At 34.1% G+C, this 21,603-nt stretch overlaps 1 pseudogene; it reads right to left on the reverse strand.

The window, feature by feature from the left end:
• Positions 1-15,773: 15,773 nt before the first annotated feature.
• LOC122049632 lies at positions 15,774-16,664 on the reverse strand (annotated as a pseudogene).
• Between the last annotated feature and the right edge of the window lie 4,939 nt (positions 16,665-21,603).

Genomic DNA, 21,603 nt, shown 5'->3' on the forward strand with positions numbered 1-21,603 from the left:
AATATTATTAAATATTATTATTATTTATATTGAACCATTATTTTTAAAACATATTAACCTTATTATTTTTTTCTCTTAAATTTTTGCTTTTATTAGCCTCTAATAGCAAGTAAAGCTAACCTAATTTTTTTCCTTTCCACTTTTCAACATCAACTAGAACCAAAGTCTTTTTCATAGATCATCTTAGTCTCATATTTCCATAGGTAATCAAAATCGTAACCTAACATTGTTGGACTTATTAAGAATAAATATATAGTAAAAAAAATTTATTAATTAATTATTTAATAATTAACTAGCATATAAAATTATCTATCAGTAAGTGATTATAAATTAATAAATAAATGAATAAATATGTTTCTTAATCTTCTCCTAATTACTAAGAAAAACAATATAATAAAAAAACTATTGACTAGTTATTAAATAATTAACTAACACATAAAAATATTAATAACTGTAGTTTAGTTGGTTAGGATATTAGGTTATAATTTAGGAGACCTAGGTTCAAATCCCAGTAACAACTAATTTCTTTTCCAACTTTAAAAGAAAATAAAAATAAAAATAGAGTTAACGGGCACTTGACCCATTGACTCGGTATAAGCCCGAGGTCGGCGAGTCTACTTGTAGGATTAGTGCTCCTATAATCATGACATTTAGGCGATTTTGAAATCGCTCCTATATCCATGGTATGTAAGAGCGGTTTAAACTATTCTAACACTAAGGCTACGTTTGGTATCCATTATTTTTTTATAAGAAATGTAATTCATATTATTATAAAATGATAAAAATATCCTGCGACTTCTATCGATGGCCACCGCACCTTTGTCGGAGCTTGCAGTCATCGGCGACGACGACCGGCAACGGCCGACGACCAGCGGCGGAGGCGGCCGGGGACCAACCGACGACGGCGGCCGACGACCGGCAACGGCCGACGACCAGCGGCGGAGGCGGCCGGGGACCAACCGACGACGGCGGCCGATGACCGGCGACCGGCGACGACGGTTGCCGGCAGCCAGCCGATGACCGGTGGTGGTGGCGGTCGGCGACCGGCGACCGACGGCGACGGTCGATGACCAACCGACGGCAGCGACAGGCGATCGCCAACCGACGGTGGCGGCCGACGACCGGCAACCGGCGGCGGCGGCCGGCGACCGGTAACCGGCGCCGGCGGCCGGCGACCGGTAACCGGCGCCGGCCGGCGGTGGGCGGGCAGCGGTCGACGGGCGGTTGGCGGGCGACGACTGATTAGGGATATATTCGACATTCAAATTTTAGTTAAACAGTGACCTCGTAATATAATCGGATTACATAGTATTTGTTTTGTAATTCAGATTACAAAACTTCACTACCTTTTGTAATCGAGATTACATTACTTTACAGGTTTAAAGTTAAAACAAACAAAGTAATCAGCCTTGTAATGTAATCCTGATTACATTACAAGGCAGATTACACCCTACCAAACGTAGTCTTAAAGAGTTTTAGAGCGGTTTAAACGCTCTGAATATATAGCTATAGAAGTGGTTTGAAATCGTTGTTATATATATAACGTGTAAGATCGGTTTCAAACCATACCTATAAAGTATAATTGGAGCGGTTTTTTAATTTTTACCAACAGTTACGAAAATCGCTTCGATAGGATATAGGGATGGCGACAAGAGGAGTAGTTTTCAAACCATTGATAAAAGTGTAGGAGTGGTTGAAAACCGCTCTTAAAAGTCAAAAAAATCGTCCCTATATGGGTTTTTTTTTTGTAGTAATTGTAGATTGGCTAAAAAAAGGAAAGATTTTAAAATTAAAAACTCTCTTTTAAATCCCTTGTAGATGGTTACAAAAAAGGAAAGTTTTTAACAAAGTTAAAATCTCTCTATAAGGAAAGATTTTAAAATTTAAAACTCTCTTTTAAAACCATGGCTACAAAAAAAAAGTTTTAAAATTAAAATCTCTCTTTTAAACCATTGTAGATGATTACAAAAAAGGAAAAAATTTAAAATTAAAACTTTTTTTAAAATCCATTTGTTGATGGCTATAAAAGGAAAGTTTTAAAACAAAATTAAAACTTCCTTTTAATTTATGTGTGGCCGGCCACATCTTGAACACCAAGATATGCTTGGGGTCGGGCACCTCTTGGGCTCCAAATAATGCTTGGTCGGCCCTTGCACAAAGCAAGGAAGTGGTCGGCCCATTACTTCGGTAAGAAGTAGATTTGGTGGATTCAAGGCTTTATAGAGGCTACAACAGGGACCGAGAGGAGAAATTGGTTTTGACCTCCTGATGAGCTTAAGCTTCCTATGTTCAACCCGAACACCCAACTCAAGTTCATCAATAATAACTCATACCACTAAAGAGTTATTATTGAACTACCGCACAAATCCCATATTACATTATGGGCTCCTTCTTATCATGAGTACATTAATCTCCCTGTGTTTAAGATATCGAATGTCTATTAATTAAATGAGTTACTGACAACTCACTTAATTAATATCTAGCTCCAAGAGTAGTACTACTCAACTTCATTGTCATGCCGGACTAGGTCCACCTGCATGGTTTACATGACAATCCTTATGAGCTCCTCAAGGGGACATCATCAACCTAGATTACTAGGACACAATTTCTTTCTATAATCAATAACACACCATATAAATAATATTATTTCCCAACCTATTGGGCCTATTGATCCAACTGAATAAATCTCACGCATTGATAAATTAAAGAAATAAATACTAAGTATATGCGCTTGTTATTATATCGGGATTAAGAATACGCACATCCATAATAACAGAGGTTTTGTTCTTTTATGCAGTCAGTATAAAAAAAACAACCTCAGATGGTCCTGCTCAATACACACATAGTGTATTAGTGTAATTTTATAGTCAAGATAAACTAATACCAAATTACACTACAACTATTCCAATGATTTGTCCCAATCCATCTTGGTTGTGAGCTACTATTCTATTTATAATTTATAAGGAACTAATAACACGATCTTCTGTGTGACACCACACACCATGTTATCTACAATATAAATTAAATGAACAACTACATTTAACATAAATGCAGATATTTGACCAATGTGATTCTCATTTCAAAATAAATGTTCATACAAAAAGCTAGGCTTTTAGTATACATTCTAACACGTAAATCTCAAGACGATTGACGATATAAAATAAGACCATGTAGAATAGTACCCTTGAGATAGCGAAGTATTATTTTTTACATTATCTCAATTTTATTCAGTTGGAGCATGTATGAATTGACAAACACGATTTACTACAAAAGTAATATCAGGGCATGTGATAGTGACATATTATAAGGCTTCAACAATGCTTCGATAAATTTGTGGATCAGACAGAGCAGGAGAGAATGTAGTTATAGAGTTGCTTATAGTAATTGGTGTAGAGATCGGACGTGCTCCATCCATTTTTGCTCTTTGAAGAAGCCTAGTAATATATTTACTTTGAGAGAGAAGAGAGTCTTCCTCATGTGGAATAAGTTTAATACCAAGAAAAAAATGAATAATACCCAAATCTCGAGTAGGAAACTTTTAATTGAAAAGACTTAATAAAGTTCTGATACCTTGTAATCATTGTCGGTTATTAGGATGTCATCCACATAAATAAGAAAAAATATCATATATCCATCATTATATTTGTGGAATAGAGATGAGCCAGTCTTTGATATAGAAATCCTTGAGCTTATAACCAATTAGATAATCAATGAAACCATGCACGATGAGCTTGTCGAAGACCATATAAGGATTTCTTGAGTTGACAAACATGAGATAGAAATTATGGATGAATGAATCCAGGTGGTTGCTCCATAAATACAGTTTCCTCAAGATGACCGTGAAGAAATGCATTTAAAATATCTAATTGTCGTACATACCAATTAGAACTAACAGGTACCGATAATAATAGTCTAATAGATGTAATTTTGATGATTGAGATAAAAGTGTCATTGAAGTCAATATCTAGTTGTTGACTAAATTCTTTAGCTACAAGTCGAGCTTTGTGTCGTTCAAAAGAACCATCAACTCGATGCTTAAGACATAATATCCACTTAGACCCTACAACATTCATGGAGGGAGTGCGTGGACCTAGGCTTCATGTTCCATTACAGAGAAGTACATTAAATTCTGTAGTCATTGCACTATGCTAATTTGGATCTTTGTTCGCTTGTGTAAAACAAGTTGGTTCAATAGATTTTGAAGAAACTACTAGAGCTCGTGGAAGGGGATGTCGAGTTGTCATTGGGGGGCAACGTGTATAGATGTCACTTAAAGGAGGCATGCGATGAGGAGCATTATCATCTGAATCACTTGTTGATGGTGACGAGGAAGTAGGCTGCCATGGTGATTTAGATGATAGACTTGTAGTATTTGAGGATCCAGAACTAGAGAGCATATTATCTTCGACCGGCGATGCTTCCAAGGTTGGACACAAAATAAGCTCCATAACATCGTTCCTTTTATCAGTATGTGTTGCTCTCAATGGAGTAGTCATTTGGGTTGATTCTGATGACCGAGGAGAATTTGTGGAGAGTTCTGGAGCAGTACCTAGGATGTCATCTCCTCTTGCATCTCCCATGAATTTAATTGGATAAGTAACCTATGGTAATTCAGATGGGATATTAGGTTGTGTCAAGAAGGTACCATCGTTTGAAGATGGAGTTGTTGTTGAGGTTGCAAAAGTAAATAGAGATTCATCAAAAATAACATGCCTAGAAATATATATGTGTCATATCGGTATATATAGACAACGGTACCCATGGTGCAAATTACTATAACAAAGGAAAACACATTATTGAGAATAGGGATTTAGTTTATGTTTAGAGTAGGGTTGTAGCCATGGATAGCATGCGCAATCATAGATACGTAAGAAGGTATAGTTAGGAGACTGATTATAGAGTTTTTCCATGAGACTTTTATGGTGAAGCAATGGAGTAGGTAGACGATTAATAAGATAGACTGTAGCTTGAACTGCATCATCCCAAAATTTAAGTGGAACTAATGCATGATTGAGAAGAGCTAAGACGGTTTCGATTATATGACGATGTTTCCTTTCTACGGAACTATTTTGTTCGGGAGTGTGAGAACATGAGACTTGATGGAGAATGCCTAAAGAGCCTAGATGACGATGAAGTGCTTGATATTTTCCACTCCAATCAGAGTAGAGAGAGAGTATTTTACGGTCAAAGAAATGTTCTACGTGTCTTTGGAATTGGCAAAAGATATCGAAAAGATCAAACTTTCATTTCATGAGAAATACCCAAGTAAACTTGCTAAAGTCATCAATAAAAATCACATAATAAATAAAACCTTGATTTGATAAAATAGGAGTAGGACCCAAACATCAAAGTGAATTATTTCTAAAAGAAAATTGGGCATATGAGAAGAAGAAACAAAGGACAATTTATGACTTTTTGTTTTCAAACATGCTTCACAAGAATGAGATGAGGATGACAAAGATGTCAGTAAGTCAAACTGATTAATGATTCCTTGAACAAGACATAGAGATGGATGACCAAGCCGTGCATGCCAAGAGATTTTATTTGTGCGTTCTCCAATTAGAGCTTTGGCGGATGTAGGTTGAAGGTAGTAAAGGTCATCTCTAATTTCTCCTCTATGCAGGGTGGTTCTGGTTGTGGGATCCTTCACAAGACAATAATGAGGGTGAAATTAAAAAAACACATTATTATCAAGAGCAAATTGACGAACTGAGAGTAAATTTTAACATGAAGTGTATTGCGCATGGAAAAGAGTCGACCCGATGAATGAAAAAATGTGTTTCTAAGGTGAGCAATTTGCAAACTTAAACCGTTGCCTACTTGTACAATGTCAGGAACATGATAGAAGGAGACCTCTGTAAGAATGTCATAATCTAATGTAACGTGATGAGTAGTTCCAGAATCTGGATGTCATCCTAAGATTGAAGAATTTGTCGTAGGTATATAAGGATAACTCCGTAAGAATCTAATTTTTTATTTTATTTTATTGTATTTTTTAACTTGAACATTATAACTCAACCCCTAAACCCTAAAAATGTATTTGGTTCAAGTTATCATACATAACCTTAGTTATGTGATTACTAGGTAATCACATAACCAATGTTATGAGGAATAACACATAATCATAATTTTATTTGGTTCAACTTAGGTAATGGTATAATCTAATTTGACATTTACTATATTACCCCTTGTTCAATTATATGATTATTTTTTTAAATAAAATAAAATATTATTAATTATAATTATATTAATTAATAAGTTGATAATATATATAATAAATAAATATAATTGATTTATAATATTTAAAATTCAATATATATATATATATATATATATTAAAATATAATTAGATATATGATTAACTGATTATATATATTTTAAATTTATATATATTTATATGTGTTTAAATTTTTTTAATTATTTTCCTTTTTACTGTGCTTCTCCCTTATGTCCGATTTTTTCATGCGGGCATCTTCTCCTACGCAGCAACACCGCCTCCTTTGCAAGTCGTCGGCGCGCCATGAGTCAGTTTGATTGGTACTTGAAGAGCATGGAACAGTTATGAACCATTTTCAGCCCCGATCTCCTCCACGGGGGATCGACTACCAGCTTCAACCCCGATCTCCTCCACAATGCGGTGTCGCACGCCCCCATGGGACTGGGCGGGATCGGCCACACGAAGTGTGTGGCGATGTTGACTACGACGAGCTCACGGAGGCCATTGGAGGCAAAAAAGAAGATGCCCCTGGAGCTAGTGAGGAAGTAGAGGTCCTCACCGGGGGGCGACAGTCGCGCTCGTGACGGGGATCTTGAACCACCAGCCTAATCAGTCACTGAATTTGCATAGTGCAGAATACCTAGCGGCCTCTGCTTATAGATGAAGAGTCATCAGCCGCCGCAATCGAAGCGTCCCTCATAGAGGTGGCTGAAATCGTGAGCGGACACGAGAGAGGCAAATGCCTTGGAGATGGATCAGACACGGAGAAGCTTCGGGAGGGCGAGGCGGAAGAAGATCTCGTAGAGGAGCTCGGAGAGTAGAATGCAAAGGCCGACGACAATGACGCAGCGATCGACATCTCTTATAATTTGCTCCTGTTCATCTCTAAGGGAAATTTGGGAAAAATATTGATAACCCTATAATTGTGAAAAACCCTAAGGTTTCTAAGGTTTTCTGATTCTGAGTTATATTCCCTGATTGTTGATGTGGCGGGAATGTTGCATTGAAGGGGATCATTGATTACTTAAACGAAAAAAGGTTGTCGTTGGTAACCTACTCAAGTTATAAGCAATAATCCCCAACCAAACACGTCCTAAAGATAAAATATAATTGGCTTAACCCCGAAGTTAAAAAATAAATTAAAAAAATACTATTAGGCACCCTAAATATATACCCATATGCACCTATTTTTTTCATTTTAATTTTTTTAGTTTGAACACTATAACCCAACCCATAAATCGTAAAATTAAAATCTAATTGGCTTAATCCTTGATCTAAAAAGAAATAAACAAAAAAATAGAATATGTACATGTATTGAGGCACCTGAATCAATTCTAATCGCCTGAGTAAAAATAAAAAAATATTTGGTTTTATAATTGAGGCACCTAGATATATTTTAGGAGCCTCAATCCTGCATAGGTGTGCGAAGAGAAGCATGTAATATATCAAAATCCTATATATATGCACACCCACACTGGGCTACCAGTATGGGCGCCTCTCACTCAGGAGGTGTCTCCGATCATTGGAGTCGTCTCCGTGCATGAGAGTCTCCCACCGTGGGCACTTACGATAAGAAACTTACACACACACAAATTAGTTACGCTGCAGACGAGGCCAACCCTAACATGATTTTTTTATTTCTTATTTTATTTTTTTAACCTTTCGATTATGTCAATAATATTTTGCCTTTTGAGTTTGGGGGTTAGATTATAGTATTAAGCATAAAAAAATTTTAAATAAAAAAATTCAGGTGTGCATGAGGTATGCGACATAAAATTCTTTTGGTTATATATATTTATCCCCGTTTAGGTTAGTTCGTACCCTTTTCATCCTCTTTATATTTTATTTTCTATTAATCATTTTTGTCATAAATAAATTCAAAGAAGATGAATAACAATAAGTTTAAAGGACAAACAATACGAGGGCTCAAGACATGAGTAATGGTAGGAGATCTTTTTAGTTGTTTAATTATTTAAGGATGGAATTAATGATGGAATTAATGAATTAATGGGTGAATGTTTGTTAATGTACAATTGACTTAAGATTGCTTCATAATTTATCATAGTGGCCGGTGAAAATTTTTTATATGGTGGAATCAATCACTTTAGGATTAATCAATGTAAGCTGAATATCTTGTCCCAACTGAAAAAAGTAAATATGAACATAAAATAATTTTATTTCATGACCACTTAATAATTATATCTACTTTCATAAAATTGGATCATGCACAATAAGCATAACGAACTAGAAAAGAAAAGCCTCATCCCCACGGGGGTGCTCAGTTAGATAGAGGGTAGCAGATTTATTATAATAGGACAGAGATCAATTCCTGACAGACACATACCCTCAGGAAAAAACTCCTCTCATCCCCTAGCTATTTGACGATCAGCTATAAGTTCACCATGTGATTTATCTCCCTTCAAATAACTGAAGGACGGACTATAAAAGACGTCTGAAATGAACATAATCACCTTTTTACTACAACAAAAAAGAAAAACCTCAATTCATGAGGGCTTCTAAATGAATAGTCATTCAATCTCATAATCATACTTTTGGGTCAAACCATACTCGACTTACAATATAGAAGTGGAATATAACTCTTCTGTGACTTCAAACATCCATCCAAAAAAACAAAGACCTCATGGAATAAAATTTATAAGAAACTGTTGGATGATATAAAATACCTAGTTGAATGTTTGACTTCCCTTATTTAAAGAGTTACTGCTCTAGGGTAAAATACCTCTGTAATTTACCTACCTATATCTTGTTGTGGGGTTGACGATACTAGACAACTTAGATCAACTGCACTTTCAATATACAAAAATCAACTATATATAATGGCAACTTGAGCATATGAGGATTCTTTGAATACGTTTTTGAAGCACATCCCATTTTAGTGCACTTGTAATACGTTTTTGAAGCACATCCCATGAAGCAAATTCACAACTTAATCACATTACTTATAACAACGTAGATAAAACAATTTAGATTAAATCATCGTTTTAATTTCGATACGACACTTGCAACAACTCAAACTAAAATCAGTGTTTGAAATTCAACTCATATAACAATTTCAAACAACATGCCTAATCATCATCGTTATTGTTGGGTTTTTCGGGCCGCGAAAATCGCGTTTTCGCATCGCGGAAACCCCGAATCACCCTAGCCAACGGATCTCGTGCGAAGAAAAGATTTAAAAACAAAAATTACGAGTACGAGTTTCTACTTAGATCTACTCCTAGATCTACATGAAACGAGTTATACCTTTGAAGCGAAGCCCTTCGCGTTCCCGCTCGTCCAAACGGTGCCGGATCTCAAGAGTATCAAGATAGATACTCCTCTAGAAGTATCCACACGGACTCATAGGTGGAGAAAAACACACAAAGAGGTGTGCTAGCACCTATGTGTGGTTCGGCCAAGTTGAGGAGGAGAGGGAGAGGAAGAGAGCTCCAAGAGGAAGAAGAAGGAATAATGCACTTGAATGAGGAAAATCAATTTGATTCCCATTCAAAAGTGGCCGGCCACTTTCAAGTTGTGTAACTCCCAAAAAATTACATTAAGTGCAATTAATGTGAAGCTATTAAAGAAAATGGCTTTGTAACTTCCATGAGGTGGCACCCATGATGATGTGGAGTAACATCATTGGTCCACATCAATGTCAACTCACAATGAGGTGGCATAAAGTCAAGTCAAACTTGACTTTTAATCTTCCTCTCAAGTCAAGTCAAACTTGACCAAATCTCTTCCATGGTTGATCTAATCTAACCATTTGATTCAAGCCAACTTAATATAATGAATCTAATTCATTAAATTAAGTTGATTTAATGAGTCATAATCTAAATTAGACTCATTGAATACATGAATCCACTTGAGTCCAACTCAAGTTAGCCCAATTAGGATTACTCTTAATCCAATTTGATTCATCAAATGAATCTAATCCTCTTGATTCATCATATGAACCTAATCTCCATCTAATTGTCCTAAGTGTGTGACCCTATAGGTTCTTGTAACGTTGACAATGCCCTAAACTCATTTAGGAGCATAAGTAATGAGCGGTATCTAGCAACACATCATTACTACCCAAGTTACAAGAATGTTGAGATTCAACATCACCTTGTGACTACTAATTGTGACTCCTCACAATATATGACAAGTGTCCTTCTATCCTAGACATCTAGATTGGTCAATGTGAGGCATAGACCGTGTCATCCTCTGACCAATCTAAATCTTGAACTCCAAGTAGACTCACTAAATCAAATGAGCTCAATATCCTATATTGACTCATTTGGGCATGACCATGCACTTCGTTGTCTCACTCTATCAAGAATACCGATGTCTCTCCCGTCATATAGGAGGGATAGATCCCATCTACATCACTCACATCCCTCTGCATAATTTGTTATATACCTAGTAATCCCCTTTATAGTCCACCTAGTTACAGGTGACGTTTGATGAAACTAAAGTACATAACTCCTTATGTAGGGATCTATGGTGACTTCAGGTCTAAGGACTAGTAGTCATACTAATAGCCACATGAGAAAGTATATGACACTCATATAACGATCCATGATACTTTCTCATGGTGGGTCATTCAGTATACATTCTCTAATGTATACCCATGTGTCAACTTGATATCTCTATATCCATGACTTGTGAGATCAAGTCATCGAGTTGGCCTACATGCTAGTCTTATTACATTAACATTGTCCCTAAATGTTAATACTCGACTAGGAATGATTAAGAGTGGTGTTCCCTATATCATCTCACTATCGGTTCAACTAACCGATTGATATAGGTGAGAACCGTCTACTCAAGGACATTATTATACTTAGTTTATTTGGTACCAATACAAGTAAGTATAATAACCAAAATCCAAATGCCTTTATTTATATAGAATATGATACAATAAGTCCAAAAATACAATCATCAAATGATTGGCTCTAGGGCTCTAGCTAACAGTTATCATCACTGATCATAAGAGAATCTAACTGATGCTTTATCTCTTTTAATGCATCTTTCAACTCAATAATTTTTTAAGTTTTTGAAAGTTTTCTCTCTAAATCTGAACTTGACCTTAACCTTGAACTTGAAATTACACATGATATTTTATTTCGACAAGATACAAAGGAAGTTAGTGCAGATTTTTTTTCGAAGTATTCCTCAAAAGTTTTTTGTGTCTCCTCTCTACTTTTGAAAGATTTGTGTATGATGCCCATAAACCCATTAACATGATCAGAAGCTTCTACCCACGTTTCATAAATTCCTGATTCATGTCCAACAAATACAACATATGTTTTTCCCTTAAAGCCATTAACATGATCTATCTTTGTAAATAAAAAATGATACATGCGTCATTTTTTAGGTACATGGTGTAATTTTATAAGTTAAAAAGAGTACATGCGCCATTTTTTTATATATGGTGTAATTTTGTGAATGAAAAGGGGTACATGCATCATTTCTTTTCCATACGCTGCTTTCCATCTAATTTTGAAGTGATCGATTTTGGTTCCAAAATCATTCGGTGATGGATTACGTTACTCTTCCATCTGAAAATTTTAATGAAGTAAATAACGAAAACTTTTCCATTGCATAAACTTTTCCTTAATTTTGGCTTCCGCTCTCCCAAGTAAACTGACCATGAGAGACATTTTTAGCTTACTTGGTCACGTGGATAGGGCGTGCGACTACCAACTACGCCAGAGACAAAGACATTTTTTGAATAATTTTAAAAACGATAATTTATGAAAGGACATATAAATTTTTTTCATTTATGAAAAGATGCATATTATTTTAGAATTTATCAAAGAATGCACACTTTTAAATATATTTCTCATTTTATTCTTTTAATAAATATGTTTTTTTTTCTTTTCTCTATTATTTCTCAGTCTCTCTTCTATTGCCTCTTTCTTATACATGTAACCAATCTTATTTTTCCCCTCCTCTCTTCTCTTTTTTCTCGCTTTTTGCATGTGTACATGCATAGCATAAACCTGATAAATAAATTATATCAGAACCACGACATTTAGAGTTTAGTTGATTTTTTAATAACATTTTAATATATTAGGAGAAGTCGAAATAATCAATAAATATCATATTTGAACTTTTTACAATCCTAGAAATCGACAGAAACTGATCGATTATTTATTTTAACTTATAAGAAGATATAAAATTATAATAATAATGAATCAACAAAAATCCTCATAAGTGGGCATGATATGAATCATCTCAAGCTCACGTCAGACCCAACCTAGAGGTTTTTTTACTGATTATTTCTTATTATATTTTAACACTTTATAGAAGTTAAAATAAATAATTGATAGTATATTTGAACTCCTTACAACACCAGAAATCTACAATAACTAAAATAGGTGCAATCGAAATTTTTTAAGTTTATCGGTGGCTTTTGAGTGGGTTTTAGTCAAAATATACTATGTACTTGAGAGTTCTAATTACACTCATTTCAGTTCCTATAGATTTCTGATGTTGCAAGTAGTTCAAATATGTTATCCATTATTTATTTTAATTTCTATAAAATATTACAATATAATAAAAAATAATCACTAAAAATCTCTATACGTTGGGCCTGATATGACCATATCAGGGTCGCCTGATAAATTTTAAAAGTAATAATCCAAGAAAACCTATGATTAAAGGTTTTAGTTTTGAAGACGACAGGCTTATGTAGGGAAATTGGGCAAAGGAACCCACAACTAATATCATTCTTCTGTTCTTCAGGATCCTTGAGTTGTGTCATAGTGCAATTCCTGAACTAGATGAGAAAACTGGTGACTTTACTTATAAAGCATAATCACCAGATGAAGCATTTCTTGTTGCCGCCAAGGAATTTTACTTCAAGTTTTGTAAGAGTACTCAATTTAGTGTATTTATTCGGGAGAAAAATTCATCTTCTGGAAATCTTATTGAGAGGTAACAATCAGCTTGTATGTTTTAATCAATAAATTTTCTTTTTTTATGAAGTTTTTGGCGACTTGATATTTTATTCTAACATAGGGAGTTCAAGATTCTCAACCTGTTGGAATTCAATAGCAAAAGGAAGAGAATATATGTAATTGTGTGTGATGCAAGTGGAAAAAATTTTCTTCTTTGAAAGGTGCTAATAAGTAGGTCTAACTTTTACACAAAGATTTTTTTGTTATGACTGAAGATGTAGTTTGTATGAATTATGTCTTTAGTAATATCTGAAATCACATCATGTAGGTGGTAAATATAAATTGAATTGTTATTAATATTTATTTTTTTAAAAAAAAATTGATCATCATCATATTTTGACTTCTGAAAGTTCTTAAAATTTAATCAGAAAGAATTGACAAAAATCCCAATGCGTCGACCTGATATGAATCATATTAGGCCCAACATAGGCCTGATATAATATCAGGCCTAACGTATGAGAATTTTTACTGATTATTTCTTATTATATTTTAACACATTTTAGAAGTAAAATAAATAATAGATAACATATTTGAATTTCTTGCAACATCAGGAATCTACATGGACTGAAATTGATGCAATCGGATTTTTCTAGGTCCATCAATGAGTTTCAACCAAAATTCGCTAATGGATCTAGAGAGCTCCGATTGCATCCATTTCAGTTCCTATAGATTTTTAATATTGCAAAGAGTTCAAATATGTCATCGATCTATTATTTATTTTAGCGTATAAAAGATATTAAAATATAATAAGGAATAATAAAAAAAAACCTCCATGTTAGCCTTATATAATTCATATCAGGCTCCAGTAGCGGATCCAGGAATTCAAGTATGAAGGGGCGATCACGATAAACAAGGGGCGGTATCCTCCATCTCCATCGGTGGAACCCCATAATACTAGGGGTTCCACCGCCGGTAAGGAGGGGCGACCGTCGATGCCATCCCCCCACTGGATCCGCCCTTGTCAGACTAAATTGCGGTTTAGCTTATTATGGTGTTAAGGGGATTAATGAAATTATGATATTAAGGGGTTATTTTAATTTAATTAATCTAATTAAATAATCTAACTGATCTAATTAATCTAATTAACCAAACTACCCTAATTAATCTAAGTATTCTAATTAATTTAATTTAATCAATCTAAATCATCTAACTAATCTAATTTAACTCATTAATGTAATTAATTTAATTATCCAAATTAAACTAACTAATATAATTAATTCAATTTATTTAATCTAATTAATTGAATTAAACTGACTAATCTAATCCATGTAATTACCTTAACTAACCTAATTAATCTAATTAATTCAATATAATTAATTTAGTTAACCAACTTAACATAACTAATCTAATTAGCCTAATCAATCTAACTATTTTAATTATCTAATTCAATTATTCTAATTAACCAAATTAAACTTAGCATTTTAAACTATCTAATTAAACGAATTAACCTAACTAATCTAATTAACTGAATTAAACTAACTAATCTAAATAATCTAATTAATTACATTTAATTAATCTAATTATTATATTAGTTGAATTAAATTAATTAGTTGGCTTAGATCGGTTAAATTGAATTAATTAGATTAGTTAAATTGAACCCTAAACCTATTCTCTATACTCTATGGGTGCGTTTGATTCAAGTCATCATATATAACCTTGGTTATGTGATTACCAGGTAATCACATAACCAAGGTTATGGGGAATAAAACATAACCAAATGTTGTTTGGTTCAACCTAGGTAATGCAATAAAAACTTATTTGTTTGAAGGTTTTAATGAATACCCTGGTTTAATATTTTACCGTATTACCCTCAATTACAAAACCAACTATACATAGTATTATTATTATTATTTATTTATTTATTTATTAATATACATAGAAATTTTTATTTTTAAAATTTATATTTTTTATTTTTTGAAATTATTTATACCCCTATACTCAAAGGTAAGGTTTGATATTGAAATTTAAAATTTTATTTAAAGGTCTCCTGTTAATTTATTATATATTTTAAAAATACAAATCTTTACTAAGTTTTCAATGCACTCCCTTAATAGATGTGCGGGATTTTTGACTTTTTTTTAGACCAACGAGATTTTGGAAAGAATATTTATTTTCCTTTTTTTAAATTTCAGATTACTCCCAATAATTTAATTTGACTCCATGAGAATAGATTTTTCATTACAGATGAACAGCGTAGCATTATTCTAAAAAAGAAGGGCTCATGAAATTGTAGACTCTGGGAATTGAGGGTTGACTTTGTCAAAATCTCGAGCAAAATCAACCAGAACCAATTCACGCTGCTTCTTCAAAAGAAGACTGAAAAAGAAAACTGAAAAAGAAAACACCAGAGGACTTGTAAAAAAGACAGAAAAGTGTTTCACAGATTAGATATATTACTAGGATTAAATGAGATTATTATTTTTTGAGATTTTCCTGATAGCTATCCACTGCATTTCAATCTCTGAAACTTGATAGTTGATACACAACTTAGAAAACTAAGAAAAGAAAAGACAGTTCAAGACAGAGATCTGTAATGCTGTAATCCAAAATAAATCTACTGAAACTTGATTGTTTATCCATCATTGAATTAGTAGTCGAAGCTTAATGGAGACAGTTGATGTTTCCTTACTGTCAAAACTGGTTTCTTTATGATGTTTGAAACAACACATAATTTAGCTTTGAACTCGATCACATGCCTCTCAGAAACCATTTGACTTCGCCTCTTTGTCCATCAACACCACCCCATCCTTCCTGGCTACGATCACGGACGTCGCCAATCCGAGGAACATTCCGTGCTTGACCACGCCGGTGATCCTCAGGAGGTCATCGCTGATGGCCTGTAGATCTCCGTGGATTCCATCCTCGAAGAACAGGTTCACGATTTAGTTCTTGTTATCCGTCACAAATGGCTCAATTTCGGATTCTTTTTCGGTAAAGGCGCTAGCTTTGGCGTTGATTGAAGCCGTACGGAGCTTGAGGTTGAAGCCGGGCGTGCCGTCGAAGAGGTTCTGTAGTCGGCGGAGAGTGAGGGCCCAGCCGAAGGGGATGACCTCCACGGGGATGGCGAGGCCGCTGCCTCAGAGGCGCGGAACGAGCTTGGAGTCGTCGACGATGACGACGAAGCGGCGGCTGGCGCCCTCCACCATCTTCTCCCAGAGGAGGGAGCCACCGCGGCCCTTCACAAGGTTGAGCGCCGGGTCGACCTCGTCCGCGCCGTCGATGGACAGGGCGACCACCGGGTGCGCGGCAAGATCGGTGAGGCCCATTCGGAAGTGGGGATGCCGACGATGTCCCGAGTCGCCGCCTGGAGGAGGTCGCCGATGCGGTCAAGGGCGTGGGCGGCGGTGGAGCCGGTGCCGAGGCCAAGGACCATGCCGGACCGCACCAGCTCCACGGCGCGGAGGGCGGCGATGCGCTTCAGGTCATCCTGGGACTGGCCGGCAGCCGCCATAGCTTCTTCCGTCAGCGAGCGAGAGGGTTGGAGGAGGAATGGCGATCCCATCGCCAGATCAGAAGATCGCTGATTATATTAGAGGGGTAGATTAAAATTTGGTAAATCTATAAGGTTATTTTTGTCTCAAAGGGTAAATAACGAAGGATAATATTGTCTTAATATTTTGGTTAACCAGGGAATCAAAGAAAACCCCAGTTTTATGGGGTTTTCTGATTCCGAGCTATATGCCCAACTTGCTGATGTGTCAGGCATGTAGCATAACTTAGGAATCATCAATTACCAAAACCAAACAAGGTTTTGGTGGATAACCTTGGTTGGATAATCAAGGTTATCAAAGATAACCCCGAACCAAACATGCCCTATATACTATATTTCATATAATGTCTACATTGGGCCTCATATCATGCTTAACATAGAGGTGTTTGTCGATTATTCCTTATTATATTTTAACACATTCGAGTAGCCAAAATAAATAATAGATAACATATTTGAACTTCTTTTAAACTCATAGATCTATAGGAATTGAAATGGATGCAATCAGAGCTCTTTCGGTCTATCAATGGATTTTAACTGAAATTCACTGATGGACCTAAAGAGTTCTGATTGCATCCATTTTAGTTCCTTTGAATTTCTAATATTACAAGGAATTCGAACATGCTATCCATTATTTATTTTGACTTACAGAAGGTGTTAAAATATAATAAAAATAATCGATAAAAATCTCCATACGTTGGGTATGATATGATTTATATCGGGGCAATGCATGGGGATTTTTGTCGATTATTCCTGATTAAATTTTAAGACTTTTCAGAAGCCAAAATATGATGATGCCTAAAAAAAAATATAGTTTTAAAAAAAAATCAAATATCAATAACAATTCAATTTGTATTTACCATCTACATCAGTGATTTTAGATATGACTAAAGACAATCCACACAAACTACATCTCTAATCATTCAACAAAAATTCTTTGTATAAAAGTTAAAAAAATTCGTCAGCACCTTTGCAAAGAAGAAAAAAATTTTCACTTGCATCACACACAATTATAGACATTCTCTTCCTTGTGCTATTGAATTCCAACAAATTGAGAATCTTGAACTCCCTATATTAGAATAAAATATTAAGTCACCAAGATCTTCATAAAAAAAGAATATGTTGATTAAAACATGTAAACTAAATTGTTACCTCTCAATAAGATCTTCAGAAGATGAATATTTCTCCCTAATTAATATACTATATTAAGTCCTCTTACAAAACTCAAATCCAAAATCCCTGGCAACAACAAGAAATGTTGCTTCATCTGTTGATTCTATTCATAAGTAAAGCCACCAATTTTCTTATCTAGTTCAGGAATTGCACTGTGACACAACTCAAGGATCCTGAAGAACAGGAGAATGATATCAATTGTGGGTTCCTTTGTCCAATTTCCATGCATAAGCCTGTCATCTTCAAAACTTAAACCTTTAATCACATGTTTTCTTGGATGACCACTTTTGAAATTTATCAGGCCCATGTTGGCTCTGATATGGTCATATCAGGGCCAACGTATAGGGATTTTTATTGATTTTTTATTATATTTTAACACCTTATAGAAGTCAAAATAAACAATGGATAATATATGTGAACGACTAGCAACATCAGAAATCTACAGAAATTGAAATGAGTGCAATTGGAATTCTCTAGGTCCATTAGTGAATTTTAACTAAAATCTACTGATGAACCTAGAGAGCTTCGATTGCGCTCATTTCAATTCTTATGGATTACTGATGTTGTAAGGAATTCAAATAAGCTATCCATTATTTATTTTGACTTCTAGAAAGTGTTAAAATATAATAAGAAAGAATCAGCAAAAAACCTCCAGGTTGGACATGATATAAATCATATCATCCCCAACGTGGGCTTGATATGATTTATATCATGCCCACTCATGAGGATTTTTATCGATTCATCATTATTGTAATTTTACACATTCTTAGAAGTCAAAATAAATAATCAATAAGTTTCTATCGATTTCTGGGTTGCAAATAGTTCAAATATGCTATTTATTGATTATTTAGACTTCTCCATATTTATTAAAATATTATCAAAAATTTAACTAAACTCTAAACGTCGTGGTTATGATATGATTTGTTTATTAGACATATGCTATGCATGCACGTGTGTAAAAAAAAAAAAAGGAAAAATAAGATTTGTTGCATGAGAGGAAATAGAAGAGAGAGTGATAAACTAAAAGGAAAAAGTCAAATCTATTAGAAGAATAAAATGAGAAATGCACTTAAAAAGATGTATTCTTGGGTAAATACTAAAGTAACATATGTCTTTTGATAAATTTATAAATCTACATGCCCTTTTTGATAAATTACCATTTAAAAAAATAATTTAAAAAAAAAATAAAAAAAAGAAAGATAAATATTGTTTAGTCACATGTTAATTATTTAATTAAACATATACTTAAAATGTCATCATCATTATCTTGTTAATTATTTAATTGAATCATTCTTCATTAGAAATATATATATATATATATATATATATATATATATAAAAAGCATATAGAATCGATTTTTAATATATTGTGTCTAGCCTATCCTTAACTCTATATTTGTTATATATAATTCATATGTTTAAATTTCATTTGAAAGAAAGGAAATCATTCTAGAAAAATTTAACTATTTTAACTTTGTATTGAAGTAAAAATATGATATGTTAATTTTAAGCGGTTTAATATAATCAATCTCACAATTAAATATAGATAAGTAAATCATGGCCTCAGGTATAGTGTAGACGATGGATATATAATAATTTTGACGTAATGATTAGGGGTCGATCCCTTAGGATGATGGCCGACATGGTCGATCCCATCACGCGCTCAACGCTTATGTACTTGAAAACTTTCCTTCATATTCATGGGACCACCTGAAAACTTTCCTTCATATCCATAGGATCATATGAGACCGATTCTAAAGGGACTGCTAAGGTAACGAATGACATAGATAAGTAAATCATAAGAGATCATTTACTCTACCATAGTGACTTTTTTATAGAGAAAATTGAACAGGCTAAAAATTGATCACAAAATTACCAACTGTATCAACTCCTAGGTAAAAAAATTACATTAATTGGAGTTGTGTTAAGTTTTTTTTTTATTCACAATATATCAAATTAAAAATCTAAAAACCTACTACTCTTCAGCTATGAAAAATAAAATCTTTTTTAAATGATAAAAATGCATAATTATCAAATGCCCCTTCGTATTCTCAATTTTGAGAGACAATAGCACCCTAAAATTCTAAACCATATTAATCATGTCAAATATAGTTAATATGACTCATTTGACACTTGATATTACATGCACGAGCAATAAATAGTTCCCTTATAATAATTTCTAATGTTATACTTCCTTCTATCTTTCGTCTAATCCAGTAATAACAATATAAAAGTAAACTTATTATTATTTATTGTAAACTTACGCAATAAGTAATCAATTTGGATATAAATATTAAAAATTAATATATATGAAACGTGATCTTACTTAATTTGAAAAACAACTTAAAATGTGCATAATGTTTTTATATTTATTAAATGTATTGCCGAAAATGCCCTGTTTACTTATTATAATTTTGAGTCAAAATGTTAAAATTTGATTAGTAAATTGATATTCCTTTTTAATTGATATTGTTAAGCTAATATGGACCCTTTCAAAATTTTTAAAAGGTAAAAAAAATGTCATATTTAACGAATTGATGTTCCTTTTTATAAAAATCATGGAATGAACCCCCATTATATATTTTATACCGACAATACTTCTATTTTTAGTTCTGCTGTAACAGCTCTAATATGTGTTTAGAGCTACGCTATAAAAAAAAAAATTCAATTAATCTCATTGGTACCCGGTGACAACGTAGATGCCGTACCACTACATTATAACCTTGGAGGCTTACTTCTATGCTATTATAGATGATGCGATTAATTATTTTCAATATTGTTGTAGTAGGTGTAATACTTAACAATCATAATGTAATATTTAAATTGATTAATTTTGAAGGTAATCGGTCCGACCCATCAAAAGTTCTCATCCGTCTTTCATGGAGTCGGGACGATCATCCCGGGTTCAACGTTACATGAACTAGTCCATCATACTTCATATATTTATTTTACAGTGTCCCGGGACATGGTTGAATTGGTTACAGCGGGATTTAACTACTATTATAGGGTAAGAGTATCCACATTAGTTTACGTATCACTATATGTCTATATCTAAAATTTAAGAGTAAATAACTTAATTTATTAAATTTAGAAAATAATTTTTCACTACATATTATATCAACAATCCTAAAATTTCTATTATCTTTAATTTTTTTTTATTATTTTCTTTCCTTTCTTTTATTTTTTTTTATTATATTTATGGAACTAGTGGAAACAGAGAGATTGAAAAAATATTATTTTAATTTTAAAATAAAAGTTTCAAATATAAATTTAAGGAAAATTTTTTATGGAACGAGTGGAAGCAGAGTTTTTTTAGTTATCCTATCCAAAAAGATGATAGGTTTGGATCTCAATAAAGCAGAAGAAAATTTTTTTCTCGGTATTGACCAACTATAATTTCTCAATTTATCTCTTTATATATAAAAAAAATGTGGAACCGTCACATCAGCGACCCCCTAGAGCCGGTCCCACGGATATGGAGGGAGGTAAATGCAGGTACACAGGTGGAAAGTGCATGGCGGAGACGTTAACCCCAGGCAGTGACACCCCGGGGATCGACTCCTGGACCTTTCGGCCACAGAACCATGCACTCCCCATCTGTGCTACACCCTGGGGACAATTTATCTCTTTATATATGTGGAACCGCCACATCAGCGACCCCATAGAGCCGGTGCCACGGATATGGAGGGAGGTAAATGCAGGTACACATGTGGAAAGTGCATGACGGAGACGTCAACTCCAGGCAATGACACCTCGGGGATCGACCCCTGGATCTT

This window comes from Zingiber officinale, chromosome 2B (assembly GCF_018446385.1).
Source record: "Zingiber officinale cultivar Zhangliang chromosome 2B, Zo_v1.1, whole genome shotgun sequence".
Lineage (NCBI taxonomy): Eukaryota > Viridiplantae > Streptophyta > Magnoliopsida > Zingiberales > Zingiberaceae > Zingiber > Zingiber officinale.